This window comes from Mesocricetus auratus, unplaced genomic scaffold (genome assembly GCF_017639785.1).
Source record: "Mesocricetus auratus isolate SY011 unplaced genomic scaffold, BCM_Maur_2.0 Super-Scaffold_6730, whole genome shotgun sequence".
Taxonomy (NCBI): Eukaryota; Metazoa; Chordata; class Mammalia; order Rodentia; family Cricetidae; genus Mesocricetus; species Mesocricetus auratus.
In genome coordinates, this window is record NW_024429184.1 from 67,571,744 (window position 1) to 67,585,293 (window position 13,550).

The following is a 13,550-nucleotide window of genomic DNA, read 5'->3' on the forward strand; positions in this document are numbered from 1 at the left end:
AGGTGTGACACTGGGGATGGGCTTTGAGGTTTATAAACCCATGCTGTTCTCTTTCTCTCCATCACATGGTTGTATCTTAAGATGTGAGTTCTCAGCTCCAGTGCCATACCTGCCCCTACTGCCATGCTCCACACCATAATGGTCATGGGCATTACCCTCTGAAACTGTAATTCCCCTAAAATACATTCTTTTACACGTTGCCTTCATCATGATGTTTCATTGCAGCAACAGAAAAGTAACTAACCCACTTGTTAAGAAAAGTATAAATGTCTTCACAATAGACTCTAGATTATATAATGCACCTCTCACAGGGCTCTGCAGATAAAGAAAAACAAACAAACAAAAAATCAAAACCTGGTGTAGCTTGTGGAAAATAGATTACTTATGGAGAAAACAAAAACTAAAAGAAACAATTAGAACTAAGTCAGGGGCCTGTGGGTGTAACTTACCAGAGAACACTTGCTCTTGTCTGCAAGGTCTTGGGTTCCATCCTCAGTACTGCAGGAAGAAAGGAAGGAGGGAGGGACAGAGGGTAGGAAGGAGGGAGGAGGGAGACAGGGAGGGAGGGTGGAATGGAGAGAGGAAGGGAGGAAGGAAGGAAAGAAAAAGCTTTTAAAAGGCACCTTAATTCATAATAGTGAAAAAAATCTATACAAAGTCTGAATGGACTAGGAACCCTGGAAGTCTTCTTTCAGTAACACCAAATTTAGTGAATATAGATGTTCTTAAAAATGGGGCCATATACATAAGACTTTACATCAATAATTCATTATTTTAATACAAGCAAAATCATGGATAGAAATACAATTTCTTATGAGCTCCCATATGCAAGAATGATATACCTAATTCTACCTTTAAAATAGGAATATTTACACTAGGCAATAATGCACACCATAAGTCTTCAATAATAATAATAATAATAAATAAAATAGATATATGAAATATTATACTGACCTATTCATAGAGGAAGTTCATATATATAATAATTGTGGAATTACAAACCAATAAAGACAGAATTCTTAGTAGCTGTATAATGGGAAAACTGGCTCAGTCCATTTAGAAGAGTAACATCGTATATTCCTATAACAGTATATACAAATTGACATCAGACAGATAAAAACACTTATGTGAAAGATAAAATAAAGTCAAAATAACATAAGATAGAATATTTCATCTATCATCTATCACCTATTATCATCTGTCTATCATCTATCTGTCTATCATCTACCTATTTATTTTGTAGTGCTGAGGACTGAACTCAGGATCTTGTATGAGCCGGACAATGTTTCTATCACTGAGCTACAGCTCTAGCCATGACCTTTCTGACAGAGGTCTAGAGGCTGGCTTTTAACATAACATCAATTTATCAAGGAAAATTCATCCAGAAGAAAAATGGGCACCAGAGCTAAATAAGCAATTTACAAAACAAAATAAAACAGGCTAACAACATGAAGAGAGACAAACTCACTGGCAATTAGAGATGTGAGAAACGACACCTTGACTTTCTATCTAGCAACAATGAAAAAGACAAGGCTCAGCAGATTCTGGCTGGGAGATGGAGAGAGAACATTCATACTCGCCTTCTGGGAGTTAGGTTGGTTTAGCCTTCCTGAAGAGCAACCAGGCACCCCCCCCTTGCCACTATGTTAGCCAACTATGTGACAAAATGCATGAAAACGGCAGTCACAAGGAGAGAAAGATTGCCTTGGCCTCACGGTTTCTGAGGTTTCTATTGATGGTCAGTCTGTACAAATGATTTATGGCCAGAGATGAAGCAGAGTGACCTGAATACAATGATACAGTAAAGGGAAATGGCTCCTCTCAAGGCAGTCAGGAGGCGGGGCTCGGGGGACAACAACAAATCGGAACTAAAACACGTGCCCACGGAACCATTTTCTACAACAAGGCCGCATTCCAGATACCCCGTTCTTCCATAAGCTCCTCAGTAGATTAAATTAAAGCTACAACCTCTGATCCCATGAGTCTGTACCAGCATTGCCAGCTGCGCCCAGGCTTGAAATACACAAGCCTTTTGGGGACTCATTGTCTTGTATCCATAACAATAACGTATCAAGGTTGTTCTTACAAATCCATTCATGACCATAAGAAGACATAAAACAAGACTCCGCACCATTCGTTACTACTAGTCAGCACTCAGAGGCGACTGTGGACTGGCCAAGGCATGGTGGCACACAGCTTTAATGCCAACAATGGAGAGGCAGAAGCAGACAGATCACTGTGAGTTTAAGGCCAGCCTGCTCTACATAGAGAATTCCAGGCAAGCTGGGGCTGCATAGTGAGACTGTCTCAAACAAACAAACAAACAAACAAACAAACAGCAAAACCAAAGCATGGTGATGCATATAACTGCTAGTTCTTGGGAAGTGAAAGCCTGAAGACTAGGAGTTCAAGGCCAGCCTATGCTGCATGAGACCCTCAAACACACAAACACCAACAGAAGTAAGTCAGACTAAAAAGATGACATATGCAACAATGCCACTTACATAATTAAAGTGCACATGCAGAGGAAACAACACACACTTTGTTAAAAAAAAACATAGACAGATACATGTCTGCCTGTCACAAGCACACTAGGAGCCATCTTCATGGGCTCAATGAGCAAGAGCTGAGATGCTCAGGCTGATAAAAAGGAGAATAAAGTAACGAAATAAGAAGGTTCTACAGACAATGAGAGATCTGCTAAGAACACATTTGAAAATTTATCTTTATTATATAAAAAAATTCCACTAGGTCCACAATATAAATTTCTTGTCTCAACTTAAAGGGGACATTTCAGAAATTTATATAAAACTGATGCAATAAAAATTCTGCCCCAAAGGGAGACAAGCACCTTTAGAGGTTGACTTGTGGCTTCTGTGTGTTACATCTCTGAAAATTCTTCTAGACATTTGGCTGGGGGCAGAATGCTCCAATTCAGCCAAGGCATAATTAGCATGATGTTTGTGAAGCCCCATCAAGCCCTCCGCACAGACCCATTGCACAGATGTTTAAGTACCTTCAAGCTGTGTTTTCATATGCACAGCTAATAATTAATTTCTAGCTGCGTTTCCCTTTGAGTAAAGCCAAAAGTAAGTGGAAGATATGTCTAGAAGAAAGGTTTCCCTTTGTAAAAGACCATTTATGTTTAGTTTATTACAAATGGGGGGCAGAAAATAATTAAAAGTGTGAGCTTCCTTATAACACGCTATCTCCACTAACTGAACTTCTAACCTGACATAAATCCATTGCATACTGTAACCTGTTTCTCCTGATTATTAACCTTGAGCATGGCAACCTATAAATCATGCTCGAAACAGCTGGCGCTCAGCAGCGCCCCAAAGGGGCACGATTACGATCACTTTATATATATCTTGGTATGCAGACATGAAAAATTCATTGAAGAGGTTGGGATTGTAAGACTTATTGTAATGAATTTTCTCAAAAACATAGATCATGCTTAAAATAGGTGTCTGCTTATTATAATGCAGCCATTTATATCCTCCTGAATTACCTTGCCCATAGCTCAGCCATTTTCTTAAAGTCAAACATGATGAGACCTAAACAGATTTACTGTCCCACTTTGTACGGCTTGAAAGTAGAAGTTGGTGACTCCTCTACCCCCTGTTTTTGTTTTCTGTGTTAATGGCTACCGGATCCAAGGCTGCAATTTTCGTTTTGTTTTAAAGAAATTTGTTTGAAAGGCGTCCCCATTTGCTTGGACTTGTCAGCCATGAGCACAAAGAGAAACTCAAGAAGTATTACTTCCTTATAACTCACCAGGATGTCCTACTGCCTCTCACAAGACAAACTTCCTTATCCCAGTTTTCTTAAGAAAACCAGTGTGTGGGCTGGGTAGATGGTTTAGTTGGTAAAGTTCTTGTTGCACAAGAACTAGGACCTGACTTTCATCCCCAGAATCCAGACGAAAAACCAGAGTGTGGTGGTGCATGCCTGTAACCCCAGTGCTGGGGAGAGAGACAGAAGGAGCTCTGTGGGCTTACTGGCCATCCAGCCTAGCTTAGTTGTGAGCATCTGGCTAATGGAAGACTCAAAGAAAGGAAGGAAGGAAGGAAGGAAGGAAGGAAGGGAGGGAGGGAGGGAGGGAGGGAGGGAGGGAGGGAGGGAGGGAAGAGGGAGGGAGGGAAGAGGGAGAGAGGGAGAGAGGGAGAGAGGGAGAGAGGGGAGGAAGGGAAGAGAGGGAGGGAGGGAAGGGAGGAAGGGAAGGGAGGAAGGGAAGGGAGGGAGGGAGGGAAAGGAGGGAGGGAGGAAAAGATGGCAACTGAGGAATGACCAACACCAGCGGCTGACTTTGGACCATCACAGCACACACATATATGTGCATGCACCCTTGCATACACAGGAACACACTCCACAAAGGAAAGAAAAGAAAGAGGGGAGAAAGGAAATGACATGGTGCTAGAGCAGATACTAGAGCCATAAGCATCACTGCCGCCTGCATACAGCAGTGTCTCCTGTCTTTCTCAATGTTCCTGGAAGGGACAATGTCCCAGCGTTGAACCTATGCTTCAGGTCCCTAATAATAGCCAAATAACCATGTGCTTAATGAACGCAGTTTCGCTACTCAATGCCTGGCATGCCTAGCCTGGTGCGATCTTCCCTGCAGCTCCTGAGACAGTCTGTGAAATTACAACCTCACCACCATCACCACCATCCCAGCTTTCCTCTAAGGTAAATGTCCGGATGGGTGAGGTAGCTGGCCAGGGCACACAGAGCCTGCTGCTGGCTCCACCATCAGAGCCTGTCCTAGCTACAGCACAAAGCTGCCCTTCACTACATGTGTGATTTCCTACTTCCCCCTTCCAGGGTGGCTGGCCAGACTTGTAAACTGTAATAGGAGTGTGAATGCGTAACAGGCACAGTGTATGGGCCTGCCAGGGCTGTCCCAGCAAAGCACTCTAGCCTGGGTGGCTTCAGGGCCTGTCCCACAGTGGACAGACGCTTGTCTTCTTTCTGTATTCTTATGCCATCTTCCCTCCATGTGTCTATGTCCTAATCACTCCTCCTATAAGGTGCCCTGGGTTGGATTGGTGCGCTGACCAGTGAGACACGAGTTCATCTACTTTCATCATCTCTTTAGAAACCTCAGAGACCCTGAGACTTACAGCTTCAATAGGTGAACAGAAGACACAATTCAGCCCCAATGGGCAGCGGGCCTTTTGTAGATGTTAAAGCTACCTAGGAAAAACATCTGATTAAAAACAAATAAGTCCCCTCGCTACAGGAGTTTATACCTCTGAACTTTGAGTTTTACTCAGTCACACGCCCTAGCTCCTAGACCTTCATTCATTATCAGAGGCAAACTGTCAAAACCAGAAAACCTTTGTCATTGTGTCTTTTTTTGGGGGGGGGGTTTCAAAACTGTATCTCTGTATTGCTTTGGAGCCTGTCCTAGAACTCGCTCTATAGACACAACTGGCCTTCAACTCACAGACATCTGCCTGCCTTTGCCTTATGAGTGCTGGAATTAAAGGTGTGTGCCACCAATGCCTGGTATGACATTGTGTCTCTTTACTTAATTTTTAAAAACAATTTATTTATTTTGTATGCAGGGTGTGGGGAATGCATGTGAACGTTATACATATAGGGACCAGAGGATAAGTTCCAGAGTTAGTTTTCTGGAACTAACTAGCACAGGGTTCTGGGGGACTCAGATGGTTAGGATTGGCAGCCCACCTCCTGACAAGCTGACCGTTTTAAAGTGAGTTTTGGAGTCAAACATGGTGGCATTCTCCTATTATCCTAGCACTTGACAGGCTAATGCAGGAGGATGGAGAAATTGAAGCCAGGTAGGGGTACATGTGTATGGAGATCCTGCCTCAAAATAATAAATAAAATAAAATAAAATAAAATAAAATAACTGGGTTTGAGCCAGCAGCGGTGGCATACGCCTTTAATCCCAGCACACGGGAGGCAGAGGCAGGCGACCTCTATGAGTTCGAGGCCAGCCTGGTCTACAAGACTATACAGAGAAACCCTGTCTCAAAAAAAAAAACAAAAACAAAAACAAAAACAAAAAAAACCAACCAAACAACAACAAAACCCCCAAAACAAAACAAATCAAATCAAAACAAACAAACAACAACAAAAAGAAAACTGGATTTGGTGAATCCAAGTCAGTGCCTGGTGGCAGTTGCCTGGGCGTGCACTACATTCATTGTCTGTCTTGGAGTCCATGACCCTCTCAACACAGCCTGTGTCTGCTCCCTCCACTCCATGGCAGCCAGAGGTGCTTTTGCCCTGGCCAGGATAGGGGTCTGGCATTCAGGACCAAACAGCATGGCAGCAAATAAAATGTTAGAATTTAAATAGGAAGGCAGGAATTCAGTGTCCAAATGGCAGGGGATTGGGAATGGAAAAGTCTTTTTCTTTTCACCTCAGCTCCTCCACACAAGGAAGGCTAAGGGCAGCTCCCCGGAGCCTATTTTGTTTTGTTTTGGTTCGATTTTCACACTGAAAGGCGAGTAGGAACAGGAGCTCTGCCCTGAGCATGCCAGGGCGGAGGGAGTGGTGACGTGGGTGCCGGTTGCCATCTGGCAGGGGCGGGCACACCTTGGGCACCCAGGAACCTGTGTTAGCTTGGCAGATCCACCATGCAGCTGCCAGAAGCCAGGCCGGTAAGAAAGGTCTTGTTTGTGTATTGCAGCTCTGATTGACTATTGAGGGTAGAGGCTAGAGGCTTAGTAGATTGCCCGGATTTCTCCCAGTCTCAGTGAACGAGGAAAACCGCTCATTTCACCGAAAACAAACACACACTCACAAAGCACTGGACAGACACAATGGGGACAGATTCCCTGTGGTACTGTCACCATGCAGGAACAGTAGGCACAATAGTAGACATTGTATGCTGTGTGCCAGTGTGTCAAGCAGACCTAGGCATGACCTCATTCAGTGTTGGCATAAGACTGGCATGTAGTGTTGTGCCACCCTCACTTTGGGCAGGAGAAAGGAGGTGTGCTTGCTGCTCAGTGACACAACAGAGAACAGAGTCTGCAACACAGGACAAGCATTGGGAGGAAAACACAATTTGGCGTGGTTTTACTTCCTCAGGGACGGACCGTACCTCTGTTTTCCATTTGTACAGTGACCTTGAACGCAATCTCCACCATCTCTAACCCCCTTTGCCAGCTTACTTTATTATTATTATTAATAATTATTGAATATTAATAATAATTATTATTATTTTGAGACAGGATCTCTCAATGTCACACAAGCTGGCCTGGAACTCATGTCCTCTTGTCTTGGTCTCTCAGGTGCCGGGATTACGAGAACAGGCCTCCATGCCTGTTGCATCTTCCTTCCTCTTTTTGATGCTCTCAGAGCGAGGTAACGGTCACTTTGAAGGTCTGATAAATGCACAAACACACGATTGCACTTCTAAGGCTGGTCAGGGAACTTGGATCCGCTAACTCTGTGGCTGTGCGTGGTGGTACTGAGGACTGTGTATTTAGGATAGAAAGCTTGGATTTATGTGGGATGCTTCAAAGTTCAGGGTACCATTCATCATTACTTGGCCTTACACTGAGGTAAACCTGTATGATATTCACTGCCTTATTTAGTTAAGTAAATGGTGACAGAAGAGTGTATTAGAGGGAGTAATCATGTATTTTGTTTAAGTCATTTTTTAGTGTGTACATATGCTCCAGGGCACATGTGTAGGGTGTGTGTGTGTGTGTGTGTGTGTGTGTGTGTGTGTGTGTGTGTGTGTAGTACTGAGGACTGACTCTAGGCCCTCACTTACTTGACCACTGAGCTACACTCAGCCTCTTTTATGAAGCTTGAAAACATCTCTATTTAACTGTAAGTGTTCATGAGGCCCCAGTTAGCTGCCCTCTCCCTTACTATGGTACAACAAAGCCTCCAACCCAGCCTAGCTTCCTCTTCCAGGCTCAAAGCTGACTGCCACCTCAGCAGAGTGCCTGTCTTTCAGGACGGGTACTAGCTCCATTCCTTTGAACAAGCTTTACAGGTTCGAAAACCCAGTCCCATTTCTCACACATGCTCCTGTACCACTTTGAAACTCATCATCAGAGGATGATGGCTTTGAAGTTACCATTTAATGAGTGCCAGTTCAGATGCATGACTTTGATAACCCCATTTCTAATCCACATACCATAACACAAAGGAGCTATGAACAGAATTTATTTGCTTGTCCCCAGTAAATAAATGAGAACAAGGACTCAGTGGGCCAAGTTCTGTTTCCACTGTGTTGTAGGAACCACCTGGTTAATTATAAGATAGTAGTAGCTAGACAATGTATGTGGTTTAAAGTTTTAGGGCCAGCCTTTGAGGTTCAACCAAGCCAACTGCTAACCTTAGAAAACGGAACCTTAGGATCTATTTAGTTTTGAAAGCAATGGGTATTTTGCTGGTTTCAAAGCTGCAAGCATCAGTTGAGACAGAGCATGCACACGTGCTCTCAAACCTCTACCAACAAGCAAGTGAAGGTTACATAGTTAACCAGCTCAATGACAGACAGAGACCCATGTCAACAAGCTATGCTGTTTTTCCTTAACCCCTACTTCCCAAGAGACCCTCCACTTGCAAAATATTTGGCTATGAATCCTGCTTATTCTGGCACAACACTTTTTGAAAAAACACTTCATTACTAAATACAGAAGTCTTCATAATATATATTCCCCAGGAGCCTTAATATATGAAGGCCCAAAGCAAAAGCAGAAATCTAAGACTGCATTTCAACCACCAAGGAAGCTTCCAATTTTCTAGAATTGGCCAGTGGTGCTATCCATCACCAACACTTTAGCGCATGGCCATAGCAATGCAAGATAGGTCAATGTGTAGGTCACATAACTGAAGTCTTTAATGTTAATGATAATTGATTGGTTTTAATCCCAACAATTTAGGAGCCTTGATGGGCTTGTCTTAAAGCAAACTAGATGAGATTAAATTACAGGAGCCAAGACAACCAATGAAGCCACAGGTCCCTCCTCAGAGCTCTGGACTCGAGAACTTCTTATATAATTCCATACATTTAGCCATGGTTAACAATCAAGGAGATAGGGCCATTGTGTCTGTAATAGCTATCAAAACAGTAGGTCTGCCTCACCTTCAAGTTCTGGTGGGTTTCAGTGATTCCTTGAGGGCAGGGAGAGAGAGGCTTCTGGGATGGCATCACTGGTACAGATAAGTATGTCACATTCACGAGCATTCTGATTTGCAGGGATGTGTCCAGTGTCACATGGCTTTACAACTGTCCATGTGTTCTTATGCTTTACAACTCTGGATGCACCAAGCTAGTCAATAGTGGCTTTGTGAAACTTCCAGGTAATGTGTTTTTGACATTGCATTCTCCCGGTCACTCATCATGGCAACTGGGGCACAGAGGTGCAGGTTGGGTGGGCTGGGTGGGTAGGCTATGGCCATGGATGCATTTGAGCTGGCACAGGGGTGCAGGTTGGGTGGGGTGGGTAGATTTTGGCCATGGGTTTACTTGAGTGCCAAATGTAAGGAGAAAGCAGTGATTGTCAAGGTCAGTTTTCTTTCCACATGAAGTCCACACCGTGTTTTCTCAGTCCCTTTGACAAGCCACTGTTGGCTCAGCTGGCCTTTTGTAAGCCATTTTAGAAAGCAATTAAAGCTAGGCAAGGTGGAACACATCTGCAATCCCACCACTCAGAGTCTGAGATGGGGAACTAAGAGTTCAAGGCTACCCTGAATAGTGGGACGACTCTGTCTCAAAAACCAAATGAGACTCTGTTTCAAAAACCAAAACAGCAAAACCTAAAACAGAGACAGAAAACAAGAAGGGAGCATATGACATAAACATGTTATCCTTCACCATGACTCAGGTTTTGGGGTCATGATCCCCAACAAAGGCTTTTCTATATAATTAAAAATATGTTGCTGCTTTATAGTGTGTGTGTGCGTTGGCATACGCAGGGAGATCGGAGAATAACTTGCAGGAATTGGTTCTCTCCTTCTCTCATCTGTGTCCTGGGAATTGAACTCCGGTTGGCAGGGTTAGCAGCATCTTTACCCACTGAATCATCTCAAGAGCCTCAGCAAGATTTAAATAGGAAAACCGACACCTACACACTTCTTATGGAAGTGTTTTGATTGGATCATAAAAGACTGTTCTCAACTTTAGTTGTATCCCCCCCCGCTTTTTGGCCCCATATTCCTTCAGTCTATAGAGTTCTTTACTAAAAGTGACTAAGGACAGAGAGGCCAAGCCAACCACCGTGCCACTGTGCTGCTCTGACAGTGTCCCTCTATTTGGTGCCTCAGAACACTGGTTCTATACACAAGAGGACACAGATTATCTATGCCTTTTGATTTTGGAGAGTGAAGGGCAAAGGAGGGCCTCAATGATGGTTTCAGGACCTCTTGGGTTACTGTGAGCTGGTCTAACTGTCCCTCAGAAAGACAAAGGAGCAGAAACTGATCAGAACAAGCTCATGGCAAGAGATAACAGGGGCCCTCATTTTCCAGACCTTTCATTACCATGGCATAACCTTGGAGAGCTCCAACCCTAGCAGAGGAAACTACAGATGTGTAAACTGTAGTGAGAGCTCCAAGAGCACAGACAATGCCATGTGGGAGACATAGAAAGACACAAGACACGTCATTCTGGTGGGATGATTTTCCATCATAACCATACTCCAGAAATCTCAAGTCAACTTCTTCAAACTGGGGCTTTGCATGAGGAAAGGTTTGCTTATTTGCTGTATCAACAGGTTAAAAAGACAATATTAACTGACCAGAAATCGTAGAGTGTGGGCAGTGGTGTGTGTGTGCCCACATGCATATGTGTGGTGTGTGTGTGTGTGTGTGGTCTATGTGTATCTATGTGTGGTGTGTGTATCTGTGTGTGGTGTGTGTGTGCGTGCACACACACAGGTTAACACTGCTAAACAAGTAAACCTTTCCTTAAGCAAAGCTCAATTTCCAGACCACAAAGAAGAAAGGAAAAGGTGGATGAGCTATCGTCCTGCAATCCCACTACTTCTAAGGTGATGTAGGAAGTGGAAACAGGACACTTAGCTGACCGGAATTAAGCATATGACAGCACAAACAGGAGAGGCCCTCACTCAAAAGAAAACCAACCCCTGAAGGCTGTGCTGCAGCCTGAGGATGCACTGTGGCAACACACACACCTGTATACACACATGAATACACATGCACCTGTATACACACACGAATACACACCTGTATACACACGCGAATGCACACCTGTATACACACGCACCTGTATACACACGCGAATGCATTGTTAAAAACTGCTTATTGCATAGATTATATCATAAAACAGCAGGAATAGTAAGCATACTTGTAATTGCTTGAAAACACACACACACACGACTTTGTTAGTCTTCATTAGTCAGTTCTGTCCTGTAGCAGCATGATTCTAGAAACTTCTTTGTGTTCTTCAGATCTTACCATCAGTGATTTATTAAAGAGTTATAGAATAGTTCAATCTATTTTAACTTTTAGTATGTTAAGATCACAGGTTAATAAATTAGTGTTAATGGTAGGTTTATAATCAAGACAGCCACTGACCCTATAGGAATTTATATTTTATTCAGTCACCACACTTATCTTACCACTAGGTCTTGAGCAAATGACCCCATTTCTCACACAAAGGGGTAGTAGCCACAACACGAGCCTAACTGGGTGTGGTGTGGATTAGCTCATGAATACATAGTAACAAACAAACCCTGAAATCTGCGAAGCAGTGTCCTGCCTCCCAGGGAGGCATGGTGAAACATACTGAGCAGGAGTTGCATGCCATTCCCAGATGCATGTGCTTCCCCCAAACCATTAAATGCACAGCCTGCTTGGGTTTCAGCCACCCAGCCCACATCCAATTGGAAGTTTCTAGAACTGAAACCGGCAGTTGTGAGGCAGTTTTGAGTTCCAAAGCATATGAAGCCGGTGCATCACCGGATCCTGTTAAAAAGGATCGGGTTTCTCTCTTCAGTCATTTCGGAATTAAGATTTCAGATCAACATGTCGAGGTAGTGGAAGGTCAGCGAAGAAGGCACCTAGAATGAAGCGCAGTGATGTTTTGAATAGATGCTTCTGTTTTACACGCGAGAAATCTTATTAAGCCGTTGCTTAGCTACAACTCCAAATCCACCATGATAGATTTCTCTCCGGGCCAGGAAGGCCATGGGAAAAAGAGTGCCCACAGAAAAGCTGAGGCAGCAGAGGCTGTACCACATGACATGGAACGCTGCCTCCTTTGCTCCCGTCAAGGAAGCTTCAGTCTGCTTAGGAGCCAGCCAGATCATGCATCACTCTCAAGAGAAAGCTGTCAGAAGTGAAAATACCTGAAATTATCACTGTCCGGTTCCATTTCGTTTAAATAGTAAAATGATTAAGGAGATGAAAGTAATGTTCACCTCTGTGTAGGAAGATCCAAAGACTCTTTAGGAGGGCTGGGACTATTGTCCTGAAGACTTACTTAATTGAAAATTTTCATGGAGAACTTTGCTTAAACAGAAGGTTTTGCCTCTAAAATCTTTCCCAAGCCCATCACTGAGACCCAAGGCTGTTAGACCCACCTCCCAGTTGGGATTTCTCACTTCCTTATTTTGTGGTACTACCATATTGATTTTTTTAAAAAAATGTACATTGGTGTTTTGCCCACATGTATGTCTGTGTGAGGGTGTCAGGTCCCCTGGAACAGGAGTTATACATAGTTGTGAGATACCATGTAGTGCTGGGAATTGAACCCAGGCCCTCTGGAAGAGCAGCCAATGCTCTTACCTGCTGAGCCTTGTGTGTGTGTGTGGTTTTGAGACAGGGTTTCTCTATGTAGCTTTAGAGCCTGTCCTGGTACTTGCTCTGTAGACCAGGCTGGCCTCAGAGATCCACCTGCCTCTGCCTCCCTCCGGATTGCTAGGATTAAAGCATGCACCACCATCACCTGGCTACCATATTGATCGTTTAAAGGCATAATTATCTCACTTTCCTGGATGGAGCCTTCCAATGATTTTCTTTAGCACTTAGAATGAAACTCAACCCTCCACCAGGACCATCCAGACCCCGTTGGTCCTGGTCCCACTTCCCAACCCTCCCAGGCAGACATGCTATGCCCTCCCACTCCACAGCAGTCCCACTTTAAGGTTGCCATATTGGTTATCCTTTTGCTTGGGGGATCCTGCAGCCAAGTCTCTCTACTGTTTGAGACCTCAGGTGAGTTTGACTGTACCCTCTTGAGGCCTTCATCTTCATCAACCTATCACCTCATTTAATAAGTCTTCCTTGCTCTGCAGAAACTTAAATCCACCCATCTTTTTCCAACTAGAATGTAAGCCCCATGACAGCAGAGGCCAGGCTCTTGTTTTTGTTTTCAACTCTCTAAGTCCAGCACCAGTGTATGCTTACTCATGAGTCGTGATTTCATTAGCACAGTGGTTAAGTGCCTGGGCTTAGAGGGCAGGCCAAACCTGGTTTCAACAACAGGTTACATCTGGGTCAAGTTCATCTTTCCAAAGACTTGGTTACTTTATACAGTAGAAAGTCTTGTGGGACAACACAAATTCAAATTTAAACACACTCACTGG